Genomic DNA, 19,373 nt, shown 5'->3' with positions numbered 1-19,373 from the left:
CAATGAAAGTCACCAGTGTCAGTTGCAAGGTGGGACTTGGAAGGGAGACACCTTTATGAATTTTTCTGAGGGAATATAGAGCGGGGCTGCAGAGGGACTGTTGGGCAGTTCTGCCCAGTTTCCAGAGGGAGGACAGAGCAAGGCTGTAGAGGGACTGCTGGTCATGACTGCGTAATTTTTTGAGTGAACATAGAGCAGGACTACAGAGGGACCTGCTGAGCATGACTGCCCAATTTTTGGGAATAGTGCAGGAGAGGCAACAAGGGAACTGCCATACATGTATGCACAATTTCTGGGGGTAGGGCAGAGCAAGGCAGCAAGGGTTAGCTGGGTAGCTCTGCGCAATTTTTTGGAATAGTGCAAACCTAGGTCTCAGAGCAGTGCAGGCTTCTAGTAGGCAAGAAGGAGGGTTGATGACTGTGCTTGAGAAATGTGTAGTTCAGTTGGACATGGAGGCAATTTCTGTGCAATTCTGGGAGGCAGACAGGCTGCTCACCTCCGAGATTGTATAGTGCAACTGACTTGGAGGACAACCTCAAGAACTTCGCAGTTCTAGGTAGCAGAGTAGGATCACTGAGGGCTGAGAATGCGTAATGCAGCTTAGTCGGGGTCTGATGGAAGAGGGTTGTTCGGTTGGGAAGATTTTCAAGAAAATGGCTAAGTGTCGAAGCAAGTGAACTTGTGCAGACTATCATTGTGATTATACACTTAGCATACTTTGACAACAAGACAACAAAGATCTCCATGATAAAAATACAAAACACGCCCTCGGTGAGACTGTCTTGGAGTTGAGAGTGACATGCGCGACACTTGTGATAGACCTTTGAACGTCCGTGACGACACTTGCGCGATAGTGCTTAAAACTTTGTGTGTGAGTGCGATGGGTGTTCACATAGCGAAGACAACCCAAACACACAAATATAGACCTTCAAACTCACCAAAATTAGATCACGAGCATGTAAAAACAATCAATATGCCGAAAGATGACCACTGGTCAAACAAGCAAAAAGGTGAAAAGACTTCAAAAGAGCTCATGGGTGAGCTGAGTGTTTGCAACCATTAAAGGAAAAACCAAGGAAGGCTCCAAAATTTGGATGCAAGCCAAAATTTTGGAGGGTGTTGCAGTCGCTACAACACTTGGTGACACACTGGTTGAATACCAGCTTCTCTTTTTTTGCTCAGTTTTAGCGCAGGGCCTTGGCATTTCAGGAAGTCTTGATTTATTGTGCAAATCACTTCGACTTCACCACTTACCCCACAGACAGACACGGTTCACCTTGTATCGAATTAGTTGAACACAAAAAAATTCAGCCAGATCATAATGTTTCAAAGCGGGAAGGGTAATTTGGCTCGCGAGCTTAAGATTTTCAGAGTATAATTTTTTCATCTCTTGTGTTTCTCTGCTACCAGCAAGCCTGAAAAAGACCCTGATAGAGTCACACAGGAACACAAACATTGCTCACTACTAGCAAGCCTGGACAATACCCTAGTGGAGTTGCTTGTTTCACCTCTCTATGCAGGAAGCCTTTCTTTTCTTTCACCTTTGTTACTTTTTTTTTTGAAAGAGGACTCTGCATAGGCACTTATTTAGTTTTGGGGCAGAAGAGGGATCCCAACTTATTGAGAGCAGAAGAGGTCATTCCTTCAGAGAAGCATGTAAGACCTTTGATTCAAGTTTGCTTGTTTAGATTTTCCCCTTCTTCGTTTCTACTAGTTGGATAAGCTTGAACACACAGAGCTGGGTCCTTCATTGTTCAACTCGTCTTTCTGAGTGAGAACAATAGTGAGTGAAGTGTCAGAAGCAAATGTGTAGAGAAAAAAATCTTTGTTGAAGTTTGGGCTATACAGTGCAGGCACCTCTACTATATCTTGCTTAATCTGGGCAAACACTTCCTTTTCCTTTTTTCCCCAACTGTACATTGCGTCCTTCTTGGTCATCTCTTGAATGGGTTTGACAATCTGTGCATAATCAGAGATGAACTTTATGAGGAAGTTGATATTCCCCGGGAAGGACTGCATAGCTTTCTTGTTCACGGGATGAGGAATCTGCGTGATGGTCCAGACTTTGTCCGGATCTACCTTGATCCCACTCTTGGCAATGATGTGCCCAAGGAGGTTACCCTCAAACACTGCGAAGACACTCTTCTTGGGATTCAAGGATATCCCGTACTTTCGACATTGCTCAAATATTTTCTTGAGATGGCGTAGGTGGTCTGACCGATGTCTAGAGAATACTGTCATGTCATCAGGGTAGACCGCTACACTCTATCCAATGAGTCCATGAAAAGCGATGTCCATTGTGTGCTAAAATGTAGTGCCTGCATTTACCAACCCAAATGACATTCTATGGTAAGCGAACGTACCCCACTTGGTACAGAATGTTGTTTTCAGTCTGTCAGGCTCTGCTACCAGAACTTGATTGTATCCTGAGAAACCGTCTAGCAAAGAGAACATCTCTGCTCCAGATATTATTTGTAATATGTGCTCCATAGACGACATTGGGTAGTTATCTTTGTCTGAGGCACGGTTTAGATTTTGGAAATCAACACACAGGTGGATCTCCTCGGACTTCTTCCTAACAGGGACTAAGTTTGAAACCCATGTGGAATGATGAACCTTGTAAATGATCCGAGCATCCAGTAGCTTAGTCAATTCTTTCTGAATGAGGGGCTCAAGTGATGGATGCAATTTCCTTAGCTTATGCTGGAACGAATTGGCCCCTTCTTTGATCAGAATGACGTGCTGGATTATTCATGTGTCATATGTTTTCAATTCATCGTATGTCCATGTGAACACATCACGGTACTATTTGAACAGGCGGACAAAAGCTTGCCACTCTTCTGGTGTGCAACATGTACCAATATTTATGAACTTCAGATCTTTGTCAGTTCTGAGGTTGATCTGTCCGTACAACATTGTGGAACTGTGGTTTTGTCATTCACTGACCCTTGAAAGTGGTTCTCCAAGTCATACATGTTTTCGAGTGATACCACACCGTTGGGGATGAGGTTACCTTTACTGTTATCATCTATGCTCTACAGAGACTTCTTGTGCTCATCTTCATCTATTGATATGTCCTTGAAGATGTCAGTGTTGGCCATGAAATGCAGTATCTGTTGATCATCATCAAAAACACGTAAATTAGTGATGTTATCAAGGATATATGGCTTATACAAAATTTCAACAGAAAATCTATCCCTAAGTGGTGACATCCTAGCAGCTACGTTTTCCAGAGCATTTGCAACTGCATTACGCATCCTTGGTAAAAAAATGATATTGAAAGCTTGGCATTTAGAGATAAGTCGCCATACCTCTTATTGGTAACTCTTAAGACAGGGTGAAACACAATGTATGGTGTTACGTACCTAATGTACCACAATCTTTGAACCACCTACCACTTTAAGCACAACAATGTTGAGGTTGATGGCTTTTCGTAAGCCCAAAACGAGTGCTTCATACTTGGTGGTGTTGTTCGTGCACTCGAATTCCAAGCGGCTTGAGACTAAATGTTTTCGTTGCAACGGGTATGCCAAAACACAATTGGTTCCAGAGCCCTCCCATGTCTTGGATCTGTCAAAGTATAGGGTCCACATATTATCTGTACAAGGACTGCTTGCCGCACTAGTACTACTGTCACTACTGTTGTTACTGTTACAATCTATGGTACAAGTTTCATTTTCGCCAGTTGGGCAAGGAAGGAGACCCAACTGTGTGTCTGGTGGAGTTGGGGTTGGTTGTGCGAGATAACACCCCAACTGCGTTTTGAAAAAGAAATTGCCGAGCATGAGTTTTGCGAAAGCCAACAATTCATTTTGACCATCCAAGGGAGTAACGTTATGTTTCATGTATCTTTTCGACAACACCTGGATCTGGTTGTTTCTACCCTTGTGTGGAAGCCATAAGTGTGACCAGTCCATAGAAAAGTATCCTTGCATCTTGTTAGACTAGTCTCTGTTGAGCAATAAGCCATATGCTTTCGAGATGTCCACAATCACAATGTTAATGCACTGATGAACTCGCCTGTCAGACGATAACCAGATGATCACATCCCAAAGTTCACTAATGGCTGGCACACATGTTTTATCAAGTTGGATGATCTGCACAATTTTTCTACTCCATTAAGCATTGATCCTCTTAGCAATGGAGAGTGGCATGACATTGACTGACGCACCAGAATCAACCAAACAGTTGTGGACATTGAAGTTAAATATTTTGAATGACAAAAAAAACGGTGGGCAGAGTGAGTTTGCTTCCTCCATGTGAAGCACATTGAGCACAGATGCGAGTGAGTCGAGAGACTTGCTTGGTCCCTTGCTGGAAGAGGCAACATTGTTTGTGGAGGTTTGCCCCAGTGCGTGCAAAAGAATATCCTACTGACCCGTGATCTTAGTTAACTTATAGAGAGATATGTTCGCATGGGTCTTTTTCATGTCTTCAACAATGTTGTAATCCAGAGCGGGAAAACTCATTGGGATGTCTGGGGGTAGACTTATGTTTGTGTTGTTCGGTGGGTTGCTTTTGTCTTTGCTGCTCACGAACGTGGTTTTAGCTGTAGTTGTCTTCTTGAACTTGCCTTTTGTTTTCTGTGTTGAGCTGACCAATAGATCAACTGTTCTGAGAATATGTTTTCTTACTTTTTCTCTCATTATCTCAAAAACATTGGGAGCCCCTTGACTCCTCAAACTGTATCGATTGTTTTTCTTTGGGGCTGGACGGTCGCTCGGAGGCTCCTTCTTGGAGATCATCTGCTGGGAAGTGCGAGCAAATTGATACATGTTTATTACATGCCCAACACTTGGAGCTTCATCAGTTGCAACATCTTCTTCTTCGTCTTCATCCTCATGCCGAGCCTGCTCATTGGTTGCGAATTGGTCATTCACCTATGTAGCTAGGGCACTCATTCATGGTTCCATCCTGGGCAATTCTTTTTTGAATGTAGTTCGCTATGGAACTTGCAATAATGATATGTTACGATTGCATCCAGAATGAGCACAAGGTTAGAGCCCTGCACAAATTTGGCTGGGTGACTGTTGCTGCTACCCAAAGCTGAGTTCTTCTACGCAAATCTGGGAGGCCTACTGTTCACGGTTGTCTCACTCGTCCGCTGCTTGAGTTCAGAAACTTCGGTTGTCAAGGACTTGATGAGACGAGTAAGGATTTCAATTTCACTTGCTTCCTTTTCCTTTGCCTTACTCACAATAGTCTGAGACCTCTTGCCCATGTATTTGGAGTCCTTAGCTGATTCCTCATCTACAATGACTCCAATAGTGCACAACTCTTTCTCCACAACAATTGCCACTTGACAATTTTCCAATAGTGTTGGTTTCTTAGCTCACTTGATGAACTGTGCAATGCTGGTCGACAGTGCAGACATGTAGTAGTCAACCGTGATGGAGTCGTGAGGTTTGGTATCTGCTGTGAACTTGTTCAAGATATGGTTAAACCTCTAGTTAAAATCTTTAACTTTTTCTTTCTGCTCCATCTTTAGACTACCCAACCCTTTTAGCAACATGGCAAGGGTTTTGTCTTCAACAAACTTCTGAAGGAAAATTCTCTTGAACACACTCCAGTTCTGAATGGAGTTCACAGGAAGGCTGTGATACCATACAACTTCTCTACCATCCAAGGTACATGGAAACAATCTACATGCAATGTCATCATAACGTACCTCGAGTGTTTGCAGATGTAGGTAGAACGTGTCTAGATGATCTTCCACCTTCACTGCTTTGTCAGGGTCATAATTTGTTAACAACTTCTCTGCATGTCTTGGCATCTTGTGCAAGACACCCGAGAGTGCCAATGGGCCCTGGGTCATCCATTCCAGATTTTGGTCAACCATGTTGTCCTCTTCTTCATCCTCCTCCTCTTCTTCTGAATTTGACAGTTCAACCTTTGAATATGTTGGTTCGTCTCTACCTTCGCCTCCTTCGCTACCTTCCTCTCCGCTGCCTCTGTCGGAACCTGAGCCCAAGAGTAAGAGGTTATCTTCTTCTCCTTCTCAGAAGACTAGAGGTTCCTCTTCATTTTCAACAACTTCTGCCAGCTCTTCAAGAGTGGCGAGGATTGCTTCTTCCACAGATGAGACTACCACTCCTATGGGAGTAGTCTTTTTATTCCTCTGCGAATAGGGAAGAGTGTGCACTCCTGGAATCAGTCCAACAACTTTAGCAAACCTACGGGTGATGGGAGGGACAACACAGATGTGCTGATATGAGATATCTTGTTTGGGTTTAGCAGGTGAGGAATAAACAACTTTAGAGTTGCCTGTGGGAGAGGGGGAGTTCGTGTTACTGCCTTGACCATATGATAAATAGGGGTTGATATGACATTCAACCATAAACTGTTAGTGGCCCTCCTTCTAGCATCAGAAATGTTGACGGTGTTGGACCCACCAACATTCAAGGGATCTCCCCGGTATGAAGTCCCAACTAGACCTCACACCATTTGGTTTAGGAGTCCCATCCAGTACGATGGCTCGATTGCGATTATCTTAGATATTTTCCTTAGCTCTTGCTATTCTGCACATGAGAGTGTTATTCTTGTATCTTCAAAAATCGAGGTGAGTATGACTGATGAGTGCATAATGTAACTTGTGTCTGAGTTCTCTTACTGTAAAGGGAGAGAGTAAAAGTGAGCCTCTAGATGAGAGGTAGTAGTACCACCTAGGGAGAGACACACGCAAACCAAAAAGGGTCTGACCAACATCCAGTGGAGTAGTCCACAGTGGATGCGGCAATCATTAAAACCAAAGTGCAAGGGAAAACATGTACACCATCTAGCAGAGTAGTCCACATGGAGGTGATAGTCGTTATAACCAAGAAAACAAGAATGGTCTGTCTAATGTCATGTAGAGTAGTCCACACAGACGTGACAATAATCATAAACAATACAACACATCTTCAACAATGGAAGTATTAAAATAACCAAATTAGTTCAACTATCTTTGTGAGGGTTAAGAAAACATGCATTACAAATGTTTAAAGAGTAGTCTTACAAACATCTACAAAACATGTGTGAAAACATGCTAGCCTGAAATAGGCTTTTGAATTAAGAAAAATTCCCAAGACACATCTGTGCACCATACATCACAAGTTCCACTAGTGGGACATTGGAGCCACTCCTCGTTCCTCAAAGAAAAGAATACAGACTCTCAAGGCTATGTGGGAGGAGCCAAGGTGAAAATTCCTTGCTCATACAATGGGAGGGGTATATATAGCCAAGGGTGACGCTTGACCCTTGTGACCCTTGTACTACCCTCATGACTATTCCACTTCCCATGAATTTTCAACTGACATGACTTTTTGACTACTTGTGTGTGTCCATTGGACTTCACTTTAAATTACATTCAGTTAGAACGGACATGGCCCATATTGGTGATGCGGCCGAGACAACTCATGACACAAATCGACATGACACCGCTGACATGTACTGGCCGACTATGGTGTCCATGTCTAGCTGATGCATTGCTGAGTGATGGATCTACTCTTGGTGTGCTTTGTTTTCTCCTCTGCATGGAATAGTGTTGAGAGGTCTTCGATGGCCTTGATTTTGCTTGACAGTTCAATGCATATGTTCCTTATCCTTGTTTCTTGATATGTTTGGTACGTCCATCTAGCTACAAAAGGGTCTTCTAGCATGTACTCTCATTCTTCATCCCGTTCATTGTCTCACCATGATATACTAGTGTACTTGTTCCCGCAATTCACTCATGATGGGACGACATCAAATCCAAAACCTCCTAGTCTAGCATGATGCATTGTTTTCATGTTATGGGTGACAGGGAGGGAGGACAACTCACTGAGACAGCACAGAGCACAACTCAGGCTGGAATGAGGCATTTTGGGAGGACAACCTGCACTGTTGAGAAAAACTGCACAGTGATCACTGGGAGGCAGGATTGCGCAATGAAAGTCACTAGTGTTAGTAGCAAGGTGGGACCCAAAAGGGAGACACCTTTCTGTAGTTTTCTGAGGGAAGACAGAGCAGGGCTACAGAGGGATTGTTGGGCAGTTTTGCGTAGTTTCTAGAGGGAGGACAGAGCAGGGCTGCAAAGGGACTACTGGTCATGACTATGCAATTTTAAGTGAAGATAGAGCAAGGAAGCAGAGGGACCTGTTGAGCATGACTGTGCGATTTCTAAGAACAGTGCAGGACAGGAAGTAGGGGAACTACCTGACATGTCTACGCAATTTCTAGAGGCAGGGCAGACTAAGGCAACAAGGGTCAGCTGGGAAGCTTTGCACAAGTTTTGGGAATAGTGCAAACCCAGGTCTCAAAGCAGTGCAGGCTTCCGGTAGGCAAGGAGGGTTGATGACTGTGCTTGAGAACTGCGCATTTCGGTTGGACAGGGATGAAACTTCAACACAATTTTGGGAGGAAGATAGGTTACTCACCTCCGGGATTGCACAACACAGCTGACCTGGAGGACAACGTTAATCACTGTGTAGTTCTAGGCAGCAGAGTGGGATCACTGAGGGCTGAGACTGCGTAGTTCAGCTCAGTCGGGGTCCAGTGGAAGAGGGTTGTCTGGTTGGGCAAATTTTCAGGAAAATGGCTAAGTTTCGAAAGCAAGTGAAATTGTGCAGACTAACATTGTGATTATACACTTAGCATACTTTGACAACGAGATAACATAGATCACCATGACAAAAATACAAAATACGCCCTTGGTGAGACTATCTTGGAGTTGAGAGCGACAAGTGCAACAATTGTGATAGACCTTCGGACGACCATGACAACACTTGTGCGAAAGTTCTTATAACTTTGTGTGTGAGTGCGATGGGTGTTCACATAGTGAAGACAACCCAAGCACACAAAGATAGAACTTCGAACTCACCAGAATTAGATCACAAGCATGGCAAAGAAATCAACATGTCGAAAGACGACCGTTGGTCAAACAAGAAAAAAAGTGAAAAGAATTTACAAGAGCTCATGGGGTAAGCTCGAGTGTTTGCAACCATTAAAGGAAAAACCAAGGAAGTCTCTAAAATTTGGATGCAAAACAAAATTTTGGAGGGTGTTGCAGCCTCTGCAACACTACTATTGTGAAGTTAAGAATGTACTAATTTTGGAGGGTGTTGCAGTCACTACAACACTACTATTGTGAAGTTAAGAATGGACTAATCTTATCTAAACGTTTGCAAGTCATGAAAAATGATCACGTAGCCAATGCAACCCTCTTTCGGTCATGATTTTAATAGAGGTAGTTCCTTAAACTTTCACCTCATCTAATTTACTTTCTTTCTCATGCCATATATGGAGTTCAATTCATTCATTGATTGTGAAGTTTGGAGTTTAATGTATTTTTATTTTGTTGTATAAATCCTTTATCGTCTACTTTAGTTTATATTCTAGTGTTCATTGTCTTACATGTCTTACACTCTGCATTATATCTTCTTTTGTTTTTAGAAAATGAACTCAGGATTGATGGTAAGAAGCATGAATTGAAGAAAGAAGAGAACAATAACACTGGAGCGACAAATGCAAAGATAGAGATAGAAGAGAAACAGTCTAGTGATACCCTTAGAGCCAATATCTCGTATGCAAAACACACATAGAGACTCATGGTCAAGTCTTCAGAGTTGGTGAATTCACCTATAATGCCTTGGCAACATAATGATAATGTTTTGAAGTGATTAAACAATATTTCATGTGTAAACTATAGTCCAACCAATAGTAAGTTGGAAACTTGTATTGTAATACTTGACATTTCATACAATATACTTTATGTGGTTGAAATTATTTATAGTTGTACTTTCTATTGTTTAGTATTGTAATTAACATATGTAACTTTGTGTTTTCATATTATATGAACATGCACATTGCATGATTATTATTATTATTATTATTTATTTATTTATTTATTTTTTAATTTAGTCGCAAAATCATACTAATTAATTTAAGTTGATTAATAATGAACACATAAAATCAATATAAAATTACTAAATTAATAGTTTATATTGATTAATGATGAACAAAAATAAAATGAATATAAGACTAAATTAGTCGTTTATAAAGATTATTAATGAAAGTAAATGAAATAAATATAAACTAATAAATTAGTCGTTTATATAATGAATATGAAACTACCAAAAAAAGATAAACGACTACTGCAAATGATAAATTTGTGATTACAAATGACAACCAAATTTTGTGTATATACGACTATTAGTAGCTAATTTACAATATCTTATAACACGACCAAAATTTAGTCATATTTTTTTGGTCATTAATTGGTTTCATATAATTACTAAAATTTGCATATATATGACTATTATTAGCTAATTTATAGTATCTTATAACACGACCAACATTTTGGTCATGTTTCTTTGGTCATTAATTTGTTTTATTGGGTGATCATATAAATATGTTTTGTTGTATATTTGGTCATTAATTGTGGAAATTAATCACTGAATAAATGACCAAATTAATGACCAAATTTATGACTAAATATACTACCAGACGATAAAATTGAGACAATCAATTAATGACTAAGCTAAAAATGACTAAAAGTTTGTCGCATTATAAGATGCTGTAAATTAGAAACTATTGGTCACCTACTGAAAAATAGTTGTTTATATGCAAATTTTAGTCTTTTTTTAGTAACTAATTAGCTATTTTGTACTAATAAAAAACTCATAGAACTTAGTGAATACATAATTCTATAACCATTCTTCTTTGTTGATCTACTAATCTCCTATCTCACTTGCAACAAACTTTTACTCTTTTTCTTCGATCCACTGATTTATCTTCTCAGTGGTATTCCACATTCCCTTCAGCAATAGATCCAAGTCTCGATGAAGGAATCATTTATTGGCGTTGGGGATAGTTTGACTTAGATTAATGCACAAAGATTGGCCAAGAAAGCCCCACTAGACATCGGCCCTATTAGCATCACCTATAGAGCTTATGTAGTCTCATCGGAAGCACCTATGGGGACTGTAGGAACCAATATTCTGTAGCGGTGAAGGGAAATGGATTCTATGTGCACACTATCTTCTCTGACATTATGCGATATCTAGGTAAATATAGTTGTAAACATTATCCATGACATATATTAAAACATTAACAAATTTGAAAAGGGGATACTACAACACTCAAACATCAAACATATCTAAATGCTTATGCAATAAACATATCAAACACGTAAATGGGGATAAAATTAGCCTTGAACAGTCTTCCATTAATGTAAAAGGGGATAAACATAATGTTTGTAACAACCATGGTTAAAAATGCATGTAAAAATATATAATACCACGATCATGGGACACATATTCCAAGATGAATGGTGGGAAAAACATCGTAGTGGGTGTTCATTTCGGTTATTATGGCTAAGTAAATTGGCAGAGGTAATGGCAAAGGATTTGGAAATCCATGAGGAATTTATTGGCATTTTATTTATGAAAAATAAAGGAAAATAGGAGAAATGGAAGGTTAAAGGTCACAGGTTGCATGTGCGGAGGAAATTGAAGGAAAATAATGGAAAATGAAGAAAATAGAGGTGATATTAATAAAAATGCTTCTAAGGATCATTGGGTAAGCTTGGTGAGTTCAGTTTTGGAGCTCTCTCTCTTTCATACTCTTGGACACTTAGAGTTTTCTTGGAGCACTCTTGGAGAGTGTGACATACTTGGAGTTTGGAGCAAGAAGGCAAAGGAAGAGAAGAAAAACGTGAGAGGACATCGGGATCGACAACTACAACAAGTTTTACTTGCAGGTACCAAGTTGCATGTATGTTTTCCTAACTAGTTTTGGCATGCATGGAACATGCATGTGGTTTCTTGGTCATGATATGTCATTGACATAGAGGATTTCATGGATTGACAGTTGATTCTCCTAGCCTTTCCATTTCTTGGATAACCATGTTTTTTTTTTCCTTGGTTGGTTCCCATGTTTCCTTTAGCTTGGGTTTAGTTACTAGTCCTGGAAGACGGGTTGGAACAAATGCTCTAAAGCCCTAGAAGGCTTTGGTAGAAACCAATCTAATGATGGTTTTGTGATGTTTGACCATGAGGTGGAATCACTATTTGATGGGTTGAGGTGGTTTGGCATCTGGAAGCCCTGGATGGTTTTGATTGATGTGTTTTATGAGATCTCACTTTCATGCTTGGAATATGGCACAGGGGTGACTGGAAGAAGAGAGATTTGGCTTAGCCATGTCTATGGTTGGGTGGAATGTTGTAGTCCCATACTGAGTTGGCTTTTGCATCATTAATATGAGGTTATTTCTCCTTTTTATCTCATGAGTATTATACTGGTTTATATGTGGATTATATGGCTGATGTATCCTTGGTATTTCTATTGTTATTATGCTAGTTATGAACATGTATTATGACAATGGCTATGTAAGGCTCTCATGATGTTTTTACTTGTGAATGAATGAACAATGTATCTATGGCCTAACAGAAAAAATTGCAACTAATGTGTTGAGGCATCAATGCTTCTTAGCGATTCTCAGATGAGTATGATATCCCTATGCTTAGATCTGTTGTTTACACCTATAGATTACATATTTGTGATATGTTTGACGAAATTCTTGTCATGGCTAGCAAGGGTTTAGTGAAGGGCTTCTTTAAGTAATTGCAATTGTATCATCATTCCATTGTTATATTTCTATTCTGAAGGTGGCATTGAATTTCAGACAGTGATTTGGGCTCTCGACCTGTAACAGTGGCTCAAATCCCAGGGATGCTAGCACAATACTTAGCAAAATAGTCCCTGGACACTGGCGTACCATGCCGTGGGAGCATCCAGAGCCCTCTGGATGCATGCATGCCCATATCATGGGAGAGTCTAGGGGTTAATTGGTCTAAAAAATCAATGGGGCCCAAGGGCTGGTTACCTAAGAGGTTGGGATTATTCTTGGGAGTCCATGTGGAAGGTCTGTATGGTGTGTTTCCTTCTGTTCCACTTTCTTAAGGTGACTTAGGAGGTCGAATCATATCATAGTAACTTTTCGTCACATATTTACCCCAGTTGGTCGATTACTTCGATAGATAAGTGTTATGAAGAATTTGGTATCTACAGATAAATACTAATTACCTAGATAAGTAGCCATATCTAGAACAACAATTTAAAGCACTTTAACCTTTTTCTATAAACAATAGATAAGACAAAGAGAATGAGAGGACCTACTTGTAGTTTCTCTTTCCTCTTGTCTCCTTTGTATCGGTCTTGTCGCTCCTTCCCGTACTTAACATGCTTGAGAAGTACCTGTAAATATAACAGAAGATAAAGAACCAATCAACGCAAAAGATCTATTGATTACAAGTAAATGGAATCAGATACATTCACACATATAAGCATCACATATCAAGATAAGCATATGGAAAAAGGTGTAAATACTTTATTGAATAGCAGGAAGAATTACAACCATGAAGCTTGATTCGAAGTCACTCCAACTTTGGTTCCATCCACATCACATCATAAGCATGACATTCTGGTAGCATAATGAAAATTACAATAGTCTTAATTATCAAACTAACATTATCTCCTTACAATTCATCAAAGTCTAGCCCCTGATCACTTATATGAGTGCTCAATTTATAGGAAGATGGAAGAGGTTTTGTCATCAATGAAGGTATTGAATGGCCTTCCATACTTAGAATTAGTTCCATGGAGGAAGGGATGAGAGGATAAGAGCTATCTTAACTCATTCCTTATCCATTTTCGAGCTCATAGGAGATGATAAGTGTGGGAATATTCTAGAAGGCTCCAGAAGATAAGAATATTCCCCAAACCTTATGTGAATTTCGCTCAAACTCACCCAACACAGGTCAAAGAGGGCCTAAGTGCTATGTAGAGCACCCTAGCATGGACTTAATTTCTCTGTAGCGCACCCTTGCATGGGCCTACCTGCACTGGTCCCTCTAGAGGTCATTTCAGGATGTCTTCAGGCCATGAAATTGTCTGGGAAGGAGGCATTCAAAAGGTTGACTTGTTTAGGGCATGTAGCAACTGAAATTAGGGTTTGATGAGCCCTAAAACACTGATCTGGATGATGGGAGTGATGTGCCCAAATGGATCTGTAACAGCTGCCCCCTAAAGCATGAAGTCAAAAATGTAAATGACAAATGAAATGCTTTACGACGTGATGAGGAGGTTTCGAAGTGGATGGTGACTTGCATCAATTACAATACATAATCTCATGATATTTTGATTTTTTTTTTCATGAATTGTTGAGGGAAGGCATACCCATGCTCAGCATATAAAATTTCATTACAAGAACATAGACAGTCGTCTACAGATATAGACCCATGATCGGAATGACTATCAATGTAAAGCCATTGTACAGATGATTTGGTACATTTACTGAAATCGCAGTGCGGATGGATGAAACTAGATCCAGGGTCTTTTATCTCATTCAATCTTTCGCTCAAGTATGAGTCTAACCATGCGAATATGTGATCTGAGGTCGAACATGGGAATACACTGTCTGATTACCAGCCAATGATGTAAGTCGTTAACAGACGCGAGGGAAATCACCGATAATGATAATGATCCTTAAGGTACAATAATACATTCTGCATGGTTTTAATAGATGTTTTCATGTCAAACACCATACAAAGTCTTTCGATCGAAGGCCAGTGATGTCAACCTATTGCCGAAAGCGAGAAACCTGCCATTGATGTATGCAAGCCTCAAGGTTTTGGAAGGGTGTTTCTAAGTCAACTTCTTGGATAATGTGCTAATGTCGACGAGAAGCGACTCGTCACAGGAGGGCCTTGATGTATCCCACATCAACGAAACGAAACGAGTGTAATGATTTTGGAGACGGAATTTGACTGACGACATAAGGTTCAACAATGTTGGTCATGAAAATGAAGGTTTATGAGTATTGCACAGGATGAATTTTAACTGAGTGACTTCTCTTGAACATGTTGGCGACACTGAATGATTTGGCAGCATTGACCCAAAACAAAATTAATGGATGGTATGATAGACCAAGGTATGATGACCATCAAGTAGATAACCCAACCCAAATAGTCACAATGATGAAGTGAAAGTGTCATGTTCAAGAGCGACCTGTTGCCATAAAGTTGTTTACCCCTTTTTCCATTTTCCCCAGTCATTGCTGACTAAAACCTCTATATTTTTATCAAGCTTGAGGAGGATAACATATGCTTGTTGTATAATTCCACCCTTCGGGTGAATCCATCACTATGTGATGTTTTAACAAGCCTAACGAAGGTGAAACTCGGTCTTCTCATGATGGACAAGTTTGTCGCTATTTGTGTTTTAATGAGTCTAACGACAATGATAACTTGGTCCTTTTCATGTTTAGAGAGTTTGAAAAGGGACAAAAAGAAAACTCCACAAGTTCTTTTTCGTAGATTTGTCTCTCAAGTCTGAAAAGGCGTAAAACAATACAAGAGAAAACCTATTGACATGTTCTGTCAACGTATTCCTTTTTCGTAAATAATCTATCTCAGCCCGAAAAAGGGTTAAACTTATATTGAGTAGATGTCATTTCCAATCTGTTAACGAGTTGAAAAGGACAAGCGCTCGACAATCTTTTCATATTTCGAGAGTCTGGAAAGAGATTAAAGAGGACTCCAAGGGGGTTTCTTTTTCGACGTTTAACAGAGCTCAAAAAAGAGATAAAAGTATGCTTTGTGGTCAAAGTACAATTCACAATCATGCACGTCAAATTCTGTAAGTCAGCTGTAAATATGTTCAAAGCAACACCAAATGGATTAAACATACCTATTTCATTGGTAAAAATAGGTAAATACTAAAGTTTACTCATTTAATGATCATGAAATAAACATAAAAACAAGAATTTACCATGTTATTTTCACCATTTGATATTTACCATTCAGTTTGTGCTCTGACCCTGTTTTTACCTCGATCTTCATCAGCTGATTGTGAGAGATTCTGCAGATCATTTCTCATGCCATCCGGACCAGGTAGGAGATCTACCCCTCCTCTTTCTTTTCATACCATTCTTTTACTGTTTCATGCAAGTTTTTAGGGTTTTTAGGGCCCCTGGGGTTTGAATTTTTCACCCTAGGACCAGCGCAGGCTTGCATGTCGAAAAATGCACTGGGGAGCACCCAGATTGAAGGGATTCTGCACTGCAGCGCAGTGTCTCCTTGCCTGGGCTGCGCTGGGCGAGTTTCCCAAACTTGTTTCACCAAAAAGACCCAAAATTTCTTCAGTTTTTTGCATGGAAAGGATCCTAACTAAGCTTATGGTTTGATTTCAGGCTTTCATCGAATCAAAATGTCTATTACTTGGTGAGAAAGAGAGCATGAAGAACAAGACATGGTTGCCCTAAATGATCCAGGTACAGTTGAGGCCCTAAAAAATTGTGGGTTGCTCAAATACTTCAGGTTGTCCGGAATGAGGCAACAATCAGAACTATTGCAGTTCCTAGTTCATGCATGGGATCCGAAAGATCATGCTTTTCACATAAGAGAGAAAGTTGTCCCTATTATGATCGATGATGTTTACTTTCTTACTGGTCTGTCGAGGCGAGGTGCCCCCATATCTCTTTCAGGTGCTTCCTATGGCGGGGAAACAATGAGGGACTATGTTCAACAATTCTGTCGGCCAGGTACACAGCCTAGCAAGGACGGAAAGATAATCATCAAGGATATCCATGATTTTCCTTTGAGAACAATCCTTTTCACCATCGCAAAGTTGGCAGGCAGTGTGACACTTCATCTGGAGAACATATCATATGTTCAATATGCACTTGAGTGTCTTGAGCCAACTTTATTCAACTGATGTGAGGTAGTACTTTCTTCACTGAAAGAAGAACTGACAAAGGTAAAGAGCGGCAAAGGAATTTAGCTATGGATCACTCTTAATTGCTTTTACCTTAGAAAGAATTCCATTGATGCAACCGTAGCGTGTAACACTAGGTGTAGCTGGTCCTAGAGATCCACAGATGCATCGATGGGTCGAATTGATGGCTAGACATGCCGGTCAGTCATCGATTACATTTACCACTGTATTCTTTAGTTGGCTTGATCAAAAACACATTGTCATTGAGGAACATCCATATTCAGGGATGGATTTTCGTGGAGATCCAGAGTTGAGTCTACTAGTGGGCGCTCAATGGGGTGCTATAGGTAAATTGTTTTTGATCAATTTTTTTTTTGATTTTTAAGTTTCTACATGTTTTTTTGTTTTGATGTTCCAATACTAAACTAAAATTGTTATCATGCATGCATATGTGGGTACTGTTCGGCCTATGAGGCACCAACAGGAGGCATGTGGGACAGCGCGGAGAAACATTGGGAGAATGGTTCTGTAGGATTTGGATTTGGCTGAGACCTTGTTAGAGTTGCTGGATCATGTGGAGCGATTAACCCTTGGTATTCCAGATGTTCGGATCGAGGAGTTACCTATGAGGCTGCATTGCCATACTATTGGTATTCCAGGCTGTTGGATGCGGCGCTTGTGCATGATAGCTCAGGTTGTGACCTGTTATCATGAGCATCACTAGGTCTACTTAGGATGTTTTTTGCATGCATTTTGAGTTTTTAGGTCAAATGACCAAACATGTCTTGGACACAAATTTTGTAATTTATTTTTAAAAATCTATCTATTTTTACTTTCAGAGTTTTTATATATATGGTTATTTGCAATCCTATTCAACTAATGATGTGAATTAAAAATTTACTTTTACATATGTTGCAAATGTCTGTTTAATACATAATTTGCTAATGAGTTGGTTAATGTGTTAAAGTTTCTAGAAATATGTTGATATTGAATGTACTCAAAATTTCTTTCCAAAAGACGAACTCTAAGGAACATACGAAGAATTGTTGGATTTCAGATAGTATAAATGTTTGTTAGTTGTAGTACAACGAGTTGTGAATCCAGCCTAATGATGATTCGGTAGATGCCAAGTGAAATGGCATCAGAGAGAAGTTCGATCAACGCGCTATACTCAATGATATTGTTTGTCAATCGACTGATACAAATCCCTTGAAAACTCACTAACTTGCCACTTGGAGTGAAAATGGCCCATGCTGCAGAAGATAGGTTCTGCGTACTACGACTAGCACCATTGGCGTAACCAACAAATGGTTCCAAAGGTTCCAACATTTGCAACAAATGCAAAGTGGATTACTTAACCACATAAAAACTCTAAAAGACACACTGACACACACACATGCAATTAAAGCGTATATACAATGATTTTTACTACACTCAATTAAGCATAGTAACGTTTGAGATACAACCCATTTCGGGGCTGTGACAATGGAATTCCATCATAATCCACCAACTCGTAGGCACCTTTTGCCAAAACACGCTTGACAATATAAGGACCCAAATAAAGCGATTCAAGTTTTCCTACTCCAAGTTTATCAACTTCCTAATCATCCAGTAAAACCAGGTCTCCTTCTAAGAAGATGCGAGGCTTGAAATTTCTATCATATTGCACCTTGATTCATTTCTTGTGCGCTTCATTAGCCAATGTGGCTTCACGATGGGTTTCATCCAGATGGATAAGTTCTAAGAAACACGCTTCTTCTTCAGAAGTGTCGAGTAACAGGTCAATCGCAAGTTTGAGAGATGAAATTTCGCATTGTATCGGCAAGATTGCCTCCAGACCATACACCAATTGAAAGGGTGTGAATCTAGTTGCATTTCTCACCAAGGTTTGGTATGCCCACAAGGCAGAGTACATGATTAAATGCTAGTTTCGTTCATGAACCCCTATCATTCTTTGAAGCATTTTCTTTAGGACTTTGTTGATGCCCTCAACTTGTCCATTCGCTTGCGGATAATAAGGGGTAGAACTATCATGTGAAAGTCCTAACTTAGCAGTCAACTCAGCCATCATGTGATTGCGAAAATGTGATCCATGATCTGTAACTATAGCCTATGGTACACCAAATCGGGCAACCACATGGTTGAAAAAGAAAAGAGCAGCCGTTTCACCACTGTTGTTTAATGTTGGCATCGCCTCGGCCCATTTGGTAAAATAGTGAACGACGACTATAATGTATCCATGCCCTTGGACGAGGTGGGGTTACATGTCATGAAGTCAATGCCCCATTTGGAAATGGTCCAACAACGATTGTAGGATGCAATAGTGCAGGTGGTAATCTAGCTTTACGGTCATAGATCTGGCATGCGTGACAGCTTCTAACGACAATTATGCAATCTTTGGATATACTAGGCCAGAAGTAACTAGCATGGAGAATTCTCCAGGTGGTAGCATAACCAGATAAGTGTCCACCACAAGCACCTGAATGGCAATCATTCAAAACTTTCTCGGCTTCCTCATGAGTGAGGCACCTTCGTAAAATCGTATCGATACCACGACGATAAAGAGTGTTGCCAATGATCAGATAATCTTTGGCTTGGTATTGGATACGTCGCTGTTGCGAGTGAGAGGTATCTGGTCGGAA

The sequence above is a fragment of the Pinus tabuliformis genome, chromosome 1_2, assembly GCF_031772625.1.
Source record: "Pinus tabuliformis cultivar Carrire ecotype Pingquan chromosome 1_2, CPIR1, whole genome shotgun sequence".
Lineage (NCBI taxonomy): Eukaryota > Viridiplantae > Streptophyta > Pinopsida > Pinales > Pinaceae > Pinus > Pinus tabuliformis.
Note: the sequence above shows the minus strand (reverse complement) of the source record.